Consider the following 17,910-nt stretch of genomic DNA (forward strand, 5'->3'; position numbering starts at 1 on the left):
CTGAGGTTTAGCCCTCTGAGCCATGCTGCATTTAAGTTTAGTAATTAGCACTTAGAAAGCCATTGAGGTCAATCCCCATTGCGCCTGTGTAAAGTTTGAACTCATTTAATTGTCAAAGCCTCTCAGAGAACATTTCTGTATAATTCTGTGTATTTTAAAATAAACTAATGCCGTTATCTATATTCACTTAGAATGGGATGCAGTAATAGTATATGGACAGAACAAAAATCTATTAATACTCACATGTGTGGTAAGGTGACATTCAGATGCATCTGTTTCCTCTCATAAAGTCACCTGCTGGAAGCCTATTGAGTAAATGTTAATGAATTTGGGTGTACCTTAGCTGCAAATGGATCAGATCTTCCTAATGTAACATTACAGCAACCTAGATTCACTTGGATCATTCTGCTGATTTAAATTAAATTGAACATCAAAGCCAGCAAAATGTATTAGGGAGGAATTAGGTGAGCTACAGAAGCATTTAAAGGGTGTTCTTAGAGCCCCAAGAAGAAGAGAAAGATAGGAATATCTCTTTGTATTCTAGCTTAAAGCCCCAGATATATTTGGAGAGATGGACGTGATGATTCTGTTGTATGAGTGGAGTTTGCCATATGACCTCCACTAATGTTTAAAGATTGCTCCATAGTTTAGTCTTTAAAACATCATGCTGAAAGCATGCCGTCAAGTGCCTGCCAAATTTAATTTTAAAAATTTAGCTGGCTTTTAGCTAGAGGTGAGGGGGGAAAAACATTAAAGATTTTGTTCTTGTTTTAACTGTTTAAAAAAAAGTTGAAACTTGGATTTTTCTATTTGGTCAGTTATTTTGAAAATAGCATGCAATTGCCTCTCAAATCAAGTTGAAACTCATAAGTGGAAGGAAGTTCAGCACCTCTCCTCCTCTATCTACCTATTTGTCTTCTTTAATGTGTTGACATAGGCTGTTCTGAAGTCCAATATATTTAACTAATTCCTACCATGTTCATTAGCATGTATGAGACTTTACCTGTGGCTTTTCAAATGTGTTATCTCTTCATCATGAGGGTATAAATACGTAAGTGTATAATTTATGGATTTTGCTTTTGATGTAGCTTCTCATAGTATTTTTTAGAGTTTTCTATCTAGTGCGTCTACCTCATGACCCTTGCTGACTTACTAATCTAATTTAGAACATAAATTTGGTCAGTCAGCAACAAATACTTACAGAAAACTTAATTTTAACTATTTTTTCCTCATAGGGAAAGTTCTATGTGAAAAGCAGCCTCAATGTTTTGGTTGATAATATTGGTTCTCAGATATCTGTACAATTGTGAATGAAATAAGCTGTTTTTTCAAACTTCGGGAGGGATTTCTTCTTCTTCCCCCCCTGATAGATACGATTTCACTGGTGCTGTTAGGCCAGATTCTTTGTCTATCACTATATTGTCCAAAGACTCTCTTACGGGGCTCTTATACAAAATAAAAACCTCAACATAGAGAAATAATTGCATTGGTAGATGCTGATATTTGGCTAACAAATGGCCAGGAATTCCCATCATTGGAATGATTCCAGTATAGTTTGTTATAAATCAGAAGTATTCCATGACAAACAGAGAAAAGCAACTAACTTTGGTTTATGGTTACTGTTGATGGACAACAATTCTAAGTCCCACATCACATTATGAACATGAAGCATACCATGAGATGGCCAATACTGGGAACATTGTGTGTTTTGGTCTGAAGAGGATTTTCCATCATTTTTTTCCCCTCCAAAGGGATTCTTAGTACTCATGAAATATTCTCATGATGGAAAATATGGAAAGCATATAAAATTGGATCCACTTGCTCAAGAATCTATGTCGATCAGTAGAGATAGTATACATGTAGTACTTATATAAATATAGAAATGTTTCTAGTAAGTACCTTAAAAGGTAAAAAGAAATTGCAATTAATTTTAATATTTTAACTCCAAATATTCAAAATCTTATCATTTCAACATGTAATCAATATAACAAAACTAATGAGATGTTTTGTATTTTTTTCTTTTTTTTGTTTTGTTTTGTTTTGTATTTTTTCATGTTAAGTCTTCAAATCTGGTATATTTCACACTTAGTGGTACATCTTGATTCAGATTAGACATGTTTCTCAATAATAGTTTCTTTAGTAGCTTCTTCTCAATACTTTCTCTAAACTCTTCAATAGGTACATGTGGTTAAGGCTGCCATATTGGACTATTCAGATTTAGATGTACCATTTGTAGGGGTTAGGGACTCTAAAACTCTCTGGGTTTGAATCTTGCCTCTGCCTCAGTCTGTCTGTGACCATGGGCAAGTTAATTAAGTTTTCTGAGACTCAGTTTCCTAATACATAAACCAGGTAAAAATTATTTTGGTCTCATTGGTTTGTTATAAGAGTTAAATGAATTCAAAATACCTGATGAATAGTAAATATACTGCTCTAGACAATGCAAAAGGAATGATAGTACTGTAAAAATCACCTGAGCCTATAAGGGATTTTAAAAAAATGCATAATATCAAAGTTGTATTTCCACACTCACCATGTTATCATTACCTCAACCATCTAATCGTGTCATTCTGTGATTAGTTTTTATTGCTGTTTTGAGTGTGACCTCGTCTTATTTTGGGAGTAGCCTTCTTCTATTTCAGGTGTTAAGATAAAATTCTTTCTCACATATGTTTTCTAAGAAGCCAAAGGCTTGAAAGTAAGAAGTACAGACTTAGCCTGGTTTAAGATAGTTTTTCATTAGGGTAAATAACTTAGGTGGATAGAATGCAGTGATTTTTCATTGACTGAAAATATGCAAACAAATGGCAATTGTTTACTTTCCTGTTTGTACAAATTTTCTGCTAGATTTGGAGGAAAATGAAATCCATTTTGTCAGCATACACCATGACTGGCAACACTTACACTCTTCAGATAGCTGTCAGAATTCATGGACACCATGGCAATGTTGTAAAAAGCCTATCATAAGTTACAATATTCACATAGCTGCCAACCACCCATAACAAGTGCCAGACATCAATAACTGTCCCCATTGTCAAAGGGAGGCAGTAAGGACAAGCACCAGTGATACAGCTAACCAAGAGGACAATATTAATTCATGACTGAGGAATCCTTTGAAGCTAGCCAGAGACCAAAAAACCTCCCCCAAAACCAAAAAGAAAACAAAAACAAAAAAACCCCAAACACAAACACAAAAACAAAAAACACAAAGCAGGAATTCAGTCAAGCCATCCCTCTGGCTAAGGCCCATAGAGCAATCAAAGGTCAGCCCATGCCCCAAATTACCCATTTAGACCTCTAGGAAGAGGAGGATTGCAGAGTACACTGTTCAAAGGTGGTACTTTCTGTCACAGGATTCCGTAGTTCTTTTTTATTCTTGGGAGGTTGTGCCAAAAAAGATTATTGGCATGCTTTCTCCTGTTAAGAAACATTTGGAAGGTCCTTCTAGAGATCTGAGGAACTTGAAAGTTCACTCTCTCCAGTTCCCTCAATTACCTCTAACAAGACTGAAGTTCAGGCAAGTTAACTAATTGCTCAAAGTCAGATGGCCAATTCCTGAGAAGTCTGAAACAAGAAGACAGATCTATGAGGCTGGATTCTGTGCTTTAGTCTTTCCAGGCTTTCTTGCTACTCTGCTTTGATTTTGTTAGGGCAAGAATGATTTTCTGCTTTTCATTTTAGTTGGCATCCCAGGAATGGGAGAGGAGCTGAAGACAGGAATGGCAAAATCAGAGAAGTCCCCAGGCTGGTAAATTCATTCAACCACTCTCTCAGAGCTTCCCTTCACAGTGGGTGGTATTGTGATTCCGTAATGAGGCTTATCAGTGCCCTCCCAAAGGTACAGCTCATGCTTTCCACACTGTCTCCAAGGTCCGGAGTCTGGATTGCTCTGTGTTAACATACTTATTTCCATGTAAGCTCTATGAAAGTTTCTGTGAAGGCCTAAAATACAGCCAGAAAGTATCCTGGGATCTAGGAAAATGTAAGTCATTTAAAATACTTGTACATATTTAGAATGTGTTAAAATATAGACATTTCCTCTTTTGTGTTTCTACCAAATCTAAGTAGTATCCTGTTCCCACAGAGCTAAAGTTCCTAGAATGCTCATGTACTTCTAAAAATTAACTTGTTTTATAAATAATACTTTATTCTTACAAATACTAGTTTTGTAGGCAGCTGTACAATTGTGCTAAAAGCTCTGGACTTTGAGTTACAAGAACTGAAATTTTAAGACTCTGATCAGCTACATATTAGCAAACACTATCCACCTAAAATGGCCTTGATTGGGATTAAATAAAATAACATATGTGCAAACATTGTATAAACTATAAAGCATTGTACAAATATAAGAGCTTATTATTTTGCTCAAAATCTAATAGATATTTGCATTTATATATGGAAATCATTTATATTTATATAAAGTATTTTCTATATGATAGATAGGGATTATGTCCAGATTGAAGATGTTTATTGATAGGCTTCCTATCTAATTTTTGTGACCTATTTATTTTAACAAGACAGCTTACTTTATAGCTGACTTGGAATTTGTCTCAAATATTCAACTGACAGTGACTATCAGACCCACTGTTTATGGTACAAAAATCAAACTAACCATTTATAAAAATTTCTGCAGAAGATTCCAGCTAATGAAAGCACCATTTGTGGTGTGCTAAAACATGCGCACACATAGGTATTGCCCCATTTATCAGACATGAGAGCTAATTACCTCATACACCACTATATCTCTTCCATTCTCTGCATTTCAATTCCCAATATTAACACATAGGTGGTCAAGCTGACCATCGAATAGCCTGCATGAGCATGAATGCATTAAATAATTTAATGTTGGAAGAGTTTATTAAACTGCCACATTCTAATCAGCATGCGTACCTGCCTTCATTAATTTTGCACTGGTCCATGGTGTGTCTCTACAGCCAACACGGAGAGCACTAATGTTAATAGGAGCTCTTAACAAACAGGACCAGTTAATCAAGGAAAATTTACTATTAACCACATGACCATGCATACTGCAATCTAATTACAATCAGATTTAACCCTCACCCTACCACACCCATTTAGACATCTTTCTTATTATTTGTCAATGAAACTGCAGAAAATAGGGTATCATTATTTCATTTAGAGTGAGAGATATATTTGCATCTGGACGTGGTTGTGAACATGAGGCGGTTTTCTGCTTGCTCCTGTCCCATGTTGGAGCAATTCAATTTTGTTTAAAAGATCACTGGAAGAAAGCTCTGGTTCTGTCCCCTAAATGATTTTTGATTCTTTGAAAATAATTAATTACAAGAGAGAGTTTCTCTGGATGCATATCCATACTCTGAGCTGATTCAGGTGAAATTCACCATTTGGCAAGTTACAGTTATTGCTATGTAAATGACGTGGATAAAATCTAGATCATTTAGTTTAACTGTTTAACAAAATAATCTGAGATATTAATGTTAAGTCTCATAAGATTGGAGGCCCATCATTTAATCAGATTTGGCTACTTCAATACCAGTGAATTGGACAAACACCTACCATAATTGGCTGTTTTGCATATGTAGAAGTATATAAAAGGGAAAAGATAGGATAATCAGGGTTTTTTGTGTGTTTTCACTTCTTCAAGTTGTCACGGTGCCTGTTTTATTACATGAGATCATGTAAGTTTGTCTGTTTTTACAGTGGATCTCTGGTTTGGTGATTATGCCATTTGTTGTAAAGAGGTATAAGTCTGATTCAGAGTAAGAAGGAGAGCTTTAAGAATTCAGAAATGTCAATGCCAGTATTTATGAAATATCAAGGAGAGAAGTTATAGCATTTTTATTAATATTTTGTCATATAATCGCTTTGCTCCTTGGAATATTAGCCCACGGTGGAGGAATTTAAGAAGTATCCCAGCAATTTGCTAAGAATTTCAGCTTCATAACTGAAGGGACTTTTAAAAGTACTTTCTTGAAAGACTCTATCTTACTTAAGATAATTCTTTTTATGGGACTAATAACGACTATCTCCCTTTTGGATATTTTAATTTATTTTAGGTCTCATTATCTTACATCAATGTTACAAAGAATTCCATGTAGGTCAGCTATGGAATCGGATGAACTACACATTTATTTAAAGTGAGTTTGGTTAAAGGATACTCTTGTATTCTGCATTATAGGGTAGCATCTTCACATCTGTATTACATTTTTTTCCTTGTGACTCACAGGTTTCTGTGTTTTTTTTTTTTTTTACAGTGTTTCTTGTTAGAAGGGAACAATTGTACCTAAGTGTTATATAGCAGAAGAATGGTACACAAGAAATATCCAACTAGAATGTGGACTTGAAAGAAAATGTGATATAATATACAAAATTCAGTGCACATAGCTGACCATGAATCCTCCATTCTCTGAGAAGATGGTGAATTCCCCAGTGCCACTCTCAGTATCAAGTAGAACAGGGCTAGAGTTTTGTCAGACGTAGCTGAATACTCTTTGGGCTACTGGAAGAAAATATGACTCATGCCACTCTTTTCTGAGGGCTCTCATTTAGGAAATATAGTATCTGACAATATGTATCTTTCTCTTACTATTCTTAAGAAATTATTGAATAACATTGTATTCAAAGGGAAAAGTCCTTTTGAATTTAACAAGAAAAAAATAATCATCAAACTTGAATAGGAGTGTTTTCTAAAATGTCTGACAAAGTGCAAATAACTCTTTTTGGAACTAATACTTCATATTTAGAATATCTTTGCCTTGCTTTAGTTTGTTCTGAAGGTGAAATGTTGTCACCTTGATGGTTTGACCAAGTCTTGTCTGTATATATCATTGTCTAAACAAGTTGTGAGGTTAGGTGGGAAAGTGTTTAAGAGACTGGGGCTCAATTCTGTTTCTAGCTCTGCTCAGTTCTCTCATCTGTAAAGAGAATGTGTTAGATTTGCTCATTTCTAAGGATTTCTAAGCACATTAAGTATATGAAGTAGTAGAATCTAAGGAATAAGATTCCCTTCAAAAGTTCAGAAACCTCAAATGAGCAGTCAGGGAATGTTAAATGGATGGCTTTTTAATTTTTTTTTCATGTTCAAAAATAAAGACATCTAATTCCAGGTCCCTTGCTCTCTTCTACTTCTTGCAAAATGTACAAACTTCACGTAGAGGGATGATAATGCGATAGTACCCTATATGACCCATAAATATAATTTAGTTTGGAAATGTCATATGATAATCCAGCATAAAGCCCTGTTCATCAAAGGCCTGAGCTGTCAGGTCGTGATGGTGCTTTGATTATTTTATACATTTTTACACAGGGAAGAACAAAAGGCACATTCCACACACAACTTAAGAAAGAAAAGTTTAATAGAGGGTTTATCCTTTCCGCAATGTGGTTAATACTGAAAATGTGGAAGAATAGATATGTTAAATTGGCCAGGCAGTTTGTGTCTCTCTGTCTGTCCGTCTGTCTGTCTGTCCGTCTCTCTCTCTCTCACACACACAACACACACACAAACACTGAACATCAGAGAAGAATTTTGATGTTATGTAAGTGCAAGAAATATGAATATAATAAACAACATTCACCCTGAGTCGTGGTGTTTGTCTGGATTCACGGGGAGTGTTCACCAACTAAGATTGCACAACTACTGGAGGTGTTACATTTGCTTGAATAACCCCAGAGGGCTGGAGCTGGGAGCCAGGAAAGGAGAAGGTGCAATGTGGGGAGGTCCTTTGGTGAGCATGATGCAAGTTTACAGCCTTGCCCGCCATCCAGGGAAGGTGAATCCCACAGGAAAACACTTAAAGCACCCACTCGTGGCTGTACATGTATACACACTCAGAGCGCGTGCAGATGTGCATTTGCGCACCAGTCATCGGAATCTGTAATTGGCGTTTTCCTGGGGGAAGGCAAACTGAGAGAGTGAGAGAACACAACAGATCTTTGATCTGCTGCATCTGTGTGAGTTGCCTGTGTGAGCCCATTATGCTACCGGCAATTCTCTTGAGACACAGGTAAGAAAAAGGAGAGTGTATAAGAAAGAAATTAAAATAGAAAGGGAAAGCTTGAAACCCAGAAACAAAAACCGAAAAAACACTTTCCATTTTCTTTATTTTCCCTGCATCTTCTTTTTCTTTCTCAGCAACTTCAGCTTATGATGCTCTCTCTCTCGGGAGAACAGATAAGTCGTTTCAGGTGAAGCCCAGAATTGTACTTGTCCTTGGGTTATGCTCTCCTAGGGTAATGTAACATTCAGTACCATGTAACTAGTGAGACAGTTGGCCAGTTATTCAGGATATTTCTGGCCTCTAATAGGGGATGAATTTCTATATGAGATTGACTTTGCAAGGAGAAGCTTTAAGAAAATTCTACTGCAAATCTATAAAGATCCAACAAACAATATTTTTCATTATATAGCTCATGTTGCTATCATTGAGAGAACCTGATATTGGAATACATATTCATTCAAAGTGTGAGATAAGATTGTGTATTTTGCTAAAAAAATTGCATCCAAAATACCAAAAAGAAAATCTCAGAATGTTTTAACAAATGTTATATTAAATACCTACATGATGTGATATTGTGCCAACTTAATTATAAAATTTAGTATTCATTAAAATTTTTCACTGCATTTGAAAATAATGTGTAGGTTTAAATTTTCTCACTTTGTAAAATTTTCATCTAGGTATGATGATTGCTGAAAGCTCATAACATGTTGTGAGTTAAGTCAGTTATTTGTAGCCCAATAATTTCAAAAGCAAATTTACAAATATTTTTTGGAACAATAATTATAGCAATATTAGGTTTAATGTGGTCATAGATATACTTTTAATCAGTGTTGACATGTTGGGGGAGGGCCTAAGGCTAATGGTGATCTGAAAAAAACCTGGAAAAAGAGTCAGTTGTTTTAAAGCAGCTTCATTGAAGATACTGGTGTTTTAAGGGACTGTTTCTAGAATTCTCTGAAGGTGACAAAGCTGCATTCTTTATTCTTAAATTGAAGGGCATCAAGGTATTCTTGAATATCTGCAGGGATGGTGAATGATTATATGAAGCCCTTATAGCAGGATGGCTCTCCCTGCTGCCTTGATACAGCTCTTGGACACCTAGCACTACCTGGTTGTTAACTATAATGATACCCTACATGTGGGCTCACTTTGACTTTCTAGACTCTTCACATGAGCTTTTGTAACCTTGCTCTATTTCACATAAAGTCATACAGCTGAATTTGTCTCATATACTGCTCAGCATGTTTTGAAGAAAATATCTCTCTCTCTGGGCTGTCCCTGGGCATGGCATGGCAGCACATTAAGAAGACATTCCCCAAACCAACATTAGACAATTTTCTGGAGGAACTCCTTTCCTGGCAGGAGTTTCTCCCTTTATTTTGGGTTTCGTCTTCACCCTAATAATCTAGGATAATTCGAAGAGTTAGCTAATGTTTATTTACATCAGACTAGCAAAGAAAAAGAAAATGATGGTCTGAGCCACAAGAATAGTATCCACTTGATCCTGAGACAAAATTAAATAAGGTTGGCAGTTTTTTTTTTTTTTTTTTAATGCTTACTCTGAGTAACCACACAGCTACTGTCAAAACTGGCTTGCACTGAATTGTGCTATTGCTAGGCTGGATCTTTTTTTTCTGAATTGTACCAAGTGGATAATTTTAATTCACATTTACTACATTTTAGAAGGATACAACCCATCTTTACTTTTTCCCCTTCCCCTCTTCCTTCCCTCAGCTCCCTTTTTCTCTTTTACATTCTTGATTTCTACTCTGACTTGCTTTTGGGCAAACTTCTAATCGAAATCTTTGTATCTCTCTCTGAGTCTACTTTCTTCTAGAAAAGACTCATTCTTATAAAAATCATGATAGTTTGACAAGCTGAGGGCAATTACCTGATCAATATCAGTCAGAATGAGAAGCCCATGATGGATGCCCCTTTGGATTGAAAGAAAAGCAGCAGAGACATATTAAATTAAGCTAGTCCCATTTGGCCCATCACCAGAAGATACTGAAACAAGGTAATTTGACCTTTAAAAAAATCGAGAGACTGTCTGCATCACCCTGGTATGAAGAAAGGTCTCAGACAGGGTAATTAGAGAATTTCAATAATTGCTGGCTTTGCAATAAAGGATTTTTTTCAAGTCTTTTTTGGAGCTCAAACTAGAAATTAAGGAAAATTAGTGAGCCCATTTCCTCAGTTCCTATCGAGTAGGTGGGGATATTCCATGGGGCAAGATGGGCAGAAGACAAAATGGAAAACAAGTCATTGCTCCCCCTCAGACACCATAAGTCTTAACGTATCCTTTTCAACTTGGCAGGTTAATAAACGTTTTAATTATACTTTTAGCTTGGTACTTTTTCTAAAGCCAAACAGTAAATCTCTTTAGATTATGTTGTCATTGGCTGTTAACATAGCTAACAAGGCAATAGATCTCAGGTATTTAGCCATCATTACTTCTCATTGGCTCAAATCATCAGAATCAACAACTGCGCACTCAGAGGAATTAATACGCCCTCGAATCTAAATATCACTATGAAAAGGTGACCTTCACCCACTAACGGTACACCGCATTTTTTAATGATTATACAGCTATAGAAATGAGCAATGATTTAAAAATCATTTAAATCATCTCCCTTTCACTGTGACAATGGCTTAAGGCATTTTCCTACTCTTCTTCATCTAATCCAAAGGTTAGTGGACCTGATAACCATAAATAAAACACTGCAGGATTGAACATTTTGGGGACCTGGCATGGGACACTCAATAGAAATCCAGAGTCAGAGAGACCCTTAAGAAGTTGTCTTTTCTGTTCAGTGTTCTTAAACTTTTGATGCATAAAAGGTACCTAGACAGCATGGTCCAGTATGCCTGGGGAAGGTGCAGGGATCTGCATTTTCACAGGAGTCCCAGGTATTACTCTACTGGCGGTCCATGGACTCCATATTAAGACGCACTATGTGTAGACTTCCTTTCTGTTAGCCTCTGGCAGTGTGGAAAGTACACCAGCTTAAAGTGATGAGAATCAATCACTTTTTTGCAAAGGCTTCCATGGAAATGGACTAAGACTCATTCAATCAAATCACACTATCTACGGCTTTGATGTTCAGTCACTTGCCTGTTAAGAACTGCCACTTCTCTTCCTCAAGCTAGAATCCTTTTGTTTCGTTTCAGTTTGTTTTTCTTAAATGTATTCTTACAATAGTGTTCCCAGGGAAAACAATGAGTTTTTATTTTATCTTTTACCATCAAATATGTGCTTTCCCCTTTTTAATATAGGATGGCAAGGTTTCTGATTCCCTCCTAAGTGTCGGGCATCTTTCTTGCCTGGAAGAAGAGAAATTTGTAAATCAATTCACTTAATTCCGAGTTGAAGCCAAAGGTCTTGTGACATCATCACCTCTATTCTGCCTCTTGCTCATTCAAGCCCACCACACTGGCCTCCTTGTTAACCCTTTTCTCTATTTGGAACACTATTCCCAGATTTCCATTTCATATCTTTGCTTAAATCCCACCTTCTTCCAGAGGCCTCTCCTCACCACCCTATTTAATTCTGAAATGATCATATATATATTTTTCCCCATAGCACTTATTTTCTCCTAAGATGCTATTTAATTTACTTAAAAATATTTGTGTTAATTTTCTGTTAATCCCTAACGGTGTATAAGTTCCATGAAAGTTGGAATTTTTTTTTAAGATTTATTTATTTATTTATTTATTCATGATAGACAGAGAGAGAGAGAGACACAGGCAGAGGGTGAAGCAGGCCCCATGCCGGGAGCCCGACACGGGACTCGATCTCGGGACTCCAGGATTGCGCCCCAGGCCAAAGGCAGATGCTAAACCACTAAGCCACCCAGGGATCCCCTGGAATTTGTTTTTTTAGGCTGAAACATACAGGTAACTAGAACAGAACCTGGCATATAGTAAGTGTTCAACAAACCTTTGTTGGATGAAAGAGTAAATGTCTAATTACATATGACATTTCCTTTCTCACAAACACTTGCATTTAAATCTAAGAAAGATTAGAGGAAGCAATAGTTAAGAAAGCAGAAATTCACTTATTATTTAGATTATCATTAATTCACATATGATTCAGAAAATATATTTGAATAGTAGGTATTCTAGGTGAGGCTTAAATTATGCTACAAAGATTATTAACTCTCAGCCTACTCCTCCAGCCAGATGTTTCACACTCTTAAACATGAATACTGATTGCTGTTGTAACTAAGGGCAGAGGAATCAGAGAAAGTAGTAAACCATAGGGAAAAAGCAGAATGAGTGAAAACCAGAATTAGCATTATCCTACTTGTATTGAAGATATTGTTAGGAACCTGATGCTACTTGGCATTTTGTACATATTTCCATTGAAAATTATTTTCTAAACTTACAGAAATAGCTACCATTATGGAGAATTTATGATGTCTTACACATGATGCTATGTTTCACAAACATTATCTCCCTTCTTCTTCAGAAGAATCCCATTACGTGTGGTGTCAAGATTCACTGACTTACAAATGGCAGACAATCCAAACTAAACTGTTTTATTTTTTTTTTAATTTTTTTTTAAGGATTTTATTTATCTATTCATGAGAGACACAGAGAGAGAGAGAGAGAGGCAGAGACATAGAGAAGCAGGCTCCACACAGGGAGCCCGATGTGGGACTTGATCCTGGGACTCCTGGATCATACCCTGAACCGAAGGCAGATGCTTAACCACTGAGCCACCCAGGTGTCCCCAACTTAAACTGTTTTAACCAAAGGCAAACAGAAGAAAAGAATGAGTTCATTTGGTTCATGTATCTAGAAAATCAAGAAAAAAAAATGTGTTGATATCGATTACTCAAACATTTAAAATCAGCAAAATAAAAATATATTAACTTTCTGAACATTTAAAAATGACATCAGCAGAGTATTATTCTGAATTTATATTAATATAGTTAATCAGTTTCTTAGCCATATCTCTCTTAGCTAGCACCACGTTATATCTGTGTGGCGGTTAATTTTTTGTGTCAACTTGACTGGGCCACAAGTTAACTACCCAGATATTTTGTTAAATCTCATTCTGGGTATGTCTGTAAGGGTATTCTGGTTGAGCTTAATATTTGAATTGGTAGAGTAAAATGATTGCCTTCCTCCATGTGAGTGGACTTCATCCAATCTGTTGGAGGCCTAGGATTCCATATCTCTGCCTGACTTTTTAAATTGGGACATCAATATTCTCCTGCCCTTGGACTGTACTACTGAGTCTTGTGGTTCTCTATCTTGAAGATGACAAATGGTGGGGCTTCTCAGCCTCCATAATTGCATGAGTCAGTTCCTTAGAAGGTTTTTTTTTTTTTTTTTTTTCCCGGTAGATGTATAGAGATCTATCTATCTATCTATCTATCTATCTATCTATCTATCTATCGTACATAGATAGATAGATGTAGATAGTATATCCATTGTATTGGTTCTATTTCTGTGGAGAATTCTAATACAAGATGTTTTTAGAAGAATTTTATTTTTTCAGTATGGCCTTTTAATTGTTTTGTTTCATAAATTCCCCACAGTCTTCTCCCAATTTGCATTTTAAATTTAATAGAAGTAAAATCTTTGACATCTTCAATTAATTTTTCTATCTACACCACAATATTTTGAAATGAGAAAAATATTTTTTCTATAAATGTTGAGGTACCCGGTAACCTCAGAACATATTCTGCCAAATGGAGAATACTCTTAAATCTATTTTTTATATTGAAACACTTAAATGTTTCAGGCCAAATATTTTCACAGAGACTGTCTTTTCACCTCTGTTCTTTGACAAATATTTTTTCATAAGACAAAACTCTTCAAATAAGTGGTCCCTATGGCTTTTTGAATGATTTACCAGGTATAGATGCTGTAAAATCATAAACTTTATCAATTTATCCAATTCCAGCATATGACACAGATCTATCCAATTAAAAGTAGGAACTTTATTATAAGATTCTTCCCCAAAATTGAGCTATTCCCAGGCACAACTACAAAGTTTCAGAATCTTAATTCTCACACAGTGTTTGAATTCTTCTTCCTTGTATTCAGTTCCTCCCTTGCTGTTGTAGGAATAAATTTTATCATCTTATTTCCACACTCTGTGTTTGTAACTGCAATTTGCTAAAAGATGAAAAAGCTGAAATCTTTTGGCACTCCATTTGTTTAATAATTTGGTTAAATATTTTCAACTAATTTTGCACAAAATACATTCAAAATTTGATATCATTTATTTAAAAAAGTACACCATCTTTATGGGACAAGAAGATTGATTTAAAAAAACAATTTTTCAAAAGTGCAAATATTTCTAAAAGCCATTTCATAATAGAGAAGAGACAAAACTTATATTGCCATGTTGAAGTTTTATGTTTGTATTCCTTACAATATCAGCAGATTTTATTGTTCAGCTACTTTGTGTGTGTGTGTGTGTGTGTGTGTGTGTGTGTGTACAACTATAGTGTCTATTTTTCTTGATGGAATATCCCAATTTATTTAGATACAATTATGAGTTATGTATACACCAAAATCCATTCCTGGGGTATATCTGATTCATTGGTTTCTTAATTTGGTGAAAACTATGTTTTTACCAAGATACTGTGTTACACTGAATTTGTATTTTTACTACTAAACCAAAGAAGTCATTGTGGCTTCTATGTTTTACTTTAATTTTTTTTTCCAGTAGCACTCAATACTTTCAAATATTTTGTCTTAAACTGAAGCCCTTGATCACACTGATAGAAAACTGGCTTCATTTTTTTCTCCAAATAAACCCAACATGCTAACAGCTACTGTTTCACTTTCCATTCACTTAAAAAAAATGGAAAAAAAGCACAATTAATTTAAAACTACAATCCTTTGATCTAAATGAAAAGTCATGGTTCTTGGAGTGATTTATAAACATACATTCTGTAGCTGTATCAGTTAAATTCTGTGGGGGCTCAGGCCTTAAAATAGCAACTTTTGACATAGATCCCAATGCTTTCTCAGCAGATTTATATCTTCTAGTTTTCACATGTCAGTGATATAATTTGTGGTCTCAAAATTAAGCAGCAAACGTTGATAAGCCTAATGGGGAAATTAAGTATTGAAGCCAACATGAGAATTGAAAAATCTGCATTTTCATTTTTATTAAATATACATTTTTTAGCTCTTTGCTATGAAAATACAGTATTTCAAAAACAGAAAAAAATTATCAAAAATTAATTAAATATGTCAATACCAAAAAATAACCAAACTTCTATACCAAGGCCATTCAGCTTACACATTCTATGCTCAGTAGGAGAACTGCTTAGTCTCCTTTTCTCCTTTTTGTGTATACTTACATCATAATTTCTTTCATTTTTCATTGACTCTTCACTGGCAACCTGGTGACTTTACCCATCTCACAACTGGAGCTGCAGCTCCTGTATACCAAGTGGTTGGCAGAGTAAGGGACCTTGTATGCTTTTCCCATCACCACCTGAGACTAGAAGTAAGCTATCCCTAGCTATGTGCTTGCAGGCCCCTTTAAAATGGAGGCCTTTGTTCCACTGCATTTGGAAAGGAGAGTGACAGAATGTTCCTTGTCATTTTTCATATTTTGCCCTGTGTTGAAGTGGGAAGTTGGTTCACTGCACACAGTGCTCACACACTGCTGGACAAGACCATGCCAAGAACTGTCATTATAAAGTGGAGGCCTACCAAACCTAATCTGGCTTATTTCAAGGAAATTGCAGTCAAGGACTCATAATACTCTAGAAACTCAGATCAGCTGACATGAATCAGGCCCCAGGGAAAGCCAGAATGCCTGGTCACCGTAGGCAGAGGGAGCAACAAGTACAAATTTAGGAATAAAACCAGCCTACATAGGGCACAGTTGACATAGTTCATAAGAGCCTTGTAGGCTATGGCAAAGATTTCAGGATCTACTTTATTTAATCCAAGAAGCCTTTGGAAGACATTGACTTGCTGAAAAGGTAACCTGCTGCTGTGTGGACAGACTGTATAGGATAAGAACGGAGATAGGTGAACCTGTCAGGAGGCCATTGCTATTTTCAGGTGGAAGGTGATGGTGTTCAGCTTGAGGATAAAATGTATAGATGTGGTGAGAAGTGGTCCAATTTGGGAAATGTGTTAAGCGCATATCTGATAGGTATGTCAATGATTTGAATGTGAAGAATAAGAAGGGTAAAGGATAAACTCAAGGTTTTCCTTTGAGCCTCTGGATGAATTTTGGCACCATGTAGAAATGAGGAACATTGTGAGAACAGCAGTTGGAGGGGGAAACCAGGAATTTAGTTCGTTGATAAAGATTAAGTTTGACATGACTATTAAAATACCCACGTGTAAAGTTGAGTAGATATTTGGACATATTCATTGTGGACTGGTTGGAGCAAGAAATATAAATATATATATAAAAAAACCATCAGTATAGAAAGAGTATATGTAACTTAAGTTGAGATAGGATCATTCAGGGATTGGATGTAGATAAACAAGATAATTGCTGGCTGAGTCCCAAACACTCTTGTAATTATTTGTTTATTAAATATATAGCATCCAAAAGTAATAATTTGTGCAATCAATACATTGTCATAGTGTCTCAAAATTTCCACATTCTTCTTTGAAAAACACATACACCGCCCACACACACACACAAAACTAACTCGCTTTGTTTCATATGTTATTTTCACAAGTTACATTGCATAAAATGAATCAGTGATGGGGGGGATCAGGATACTTGGGTTCTTCTTTTATTACCTTTTAAAATACTTCATATTCTTTAATGCTCTCTACAGTGCTTGGCTGTGTTACAACCTAGTAAAAGTCATAGACCACTAATCTCAATTTACTTCATTTATTTACTAAAAAAATACATAGAAAATTATTATAAAATTCATAGTTCTGAATGGCTAATGAGATGAACAAATGCCTTGAGATGCATTCATTCTCCATCAGACTTGGAGATCTGCCTATCACATAAGGTGCATTTCCTATCTGTAACCGTAAACCCATTTTATTCAAAGTTTAATTTCCCTGTATGTACCAATCAGTAATTTCTTTGCATGAAAGGGATTCTGGTAATTTACTGGGGATCTAATGATAATTCATTGATGATGCAGGAGGACAGGTAGGAGACAAGAGCCAGAGGGACCAGTAAATCAAAGAGAAATAGAGATTTTTAAGCCATTGACTGAGGAGACATGTTTAGAAATAATACAAGCTGAAAGACTTGGAAATGAAGGGTGGAAAAAAGAACCACCAAATGCATCTAGTTGTGGAGATAGCCAAACTCAAAGATTCTGAATTGGAACTCTGATGGTATGGGTTAGCAAGGAAACATAAATTCCATCTTGTTGGTGTGGTCAATTTGAAGAGCCTCTTTGATCTGGGAGCAGGAAAGCCAATAAGCTAGCATAACCTTTTGAAATCCTATACTATCAAAATACTCAGTGCTGGACATGAGCAAGAGAGAGAAGAACAGGCCAAATAGAGTTTTGTTAAAGTCTATCCCACAATGGAGTGGAAGGTAATAATAGTAGTAATAATAAATAGAGCACATTAAAATTTACAAAGAACTTTCAAACAAATGATCTCATTTAATTACCATAACAAATCAGTGAAGTAGGCAGTTTATGTCTAATTATCTTCAATATGTCCAGTTTGCAGATGAGGAAAGTGAGACTTGAAGAGGTTTATAATTGCCAAAGCTCACAAAGTCACCGAGGGAAGCATGACTAGTCCTCTGGTCTGTCTGGCTTCACATTGCTAGACATTGATGCCATACATGGTAACAAGAGAGATCATAGCCCTAGGGATTTGCAGGTGCTTGTGATATATGCTTAATATACTATGCCCTGAGCACAGTCTCCTTTTAAGCCTTTCTTTGCCAAATATTCTTAAGAGAAAGGTCCCTAGTAGCAGACTTAGATTTTTTTTTTTT

The 17,910-nt window shown here is 35.8% G+C and overlaps 1 long non-coding RNA gene across 1 annotated transcript in view; it reads left to right on the top strand.

Annotated features, from left to right (window-relative positions):
- Nucleotides 1–3,857: 3,857 nt before the first annotated feature.
- LOC119876390 overlaps nucleotides 3,858–17,910 on the top strand; it is a 65,420-nt gene continuing 51,367 nt past the window's right edge. The window contains exon 1 of the long non-coding RNA XR_005361300.1: nucleotides 3,858–3,982. This is a non-coding gene — a long non-coding RNA (uncharacterized LOC119876390). The remainder of the gene's footprint in view (nucleotides 3,983–17,910) is intronic.

Source organism: Canis lupus, chromosome 6 (genome assembly GCF_011100685.1).
Source record: "Canis lupus familiaris isolate Mischka breed German Shepherd chromosome 6, alternate assembly UU_Cfam_GSD_1.0, whole genome shotgun sequence".
Classification (NCBI taxonomy): Eukaryota; Metazoa; Chordata; class Mammalia; order Carnivora; family Canidae; genus Canis; species Canis lupus.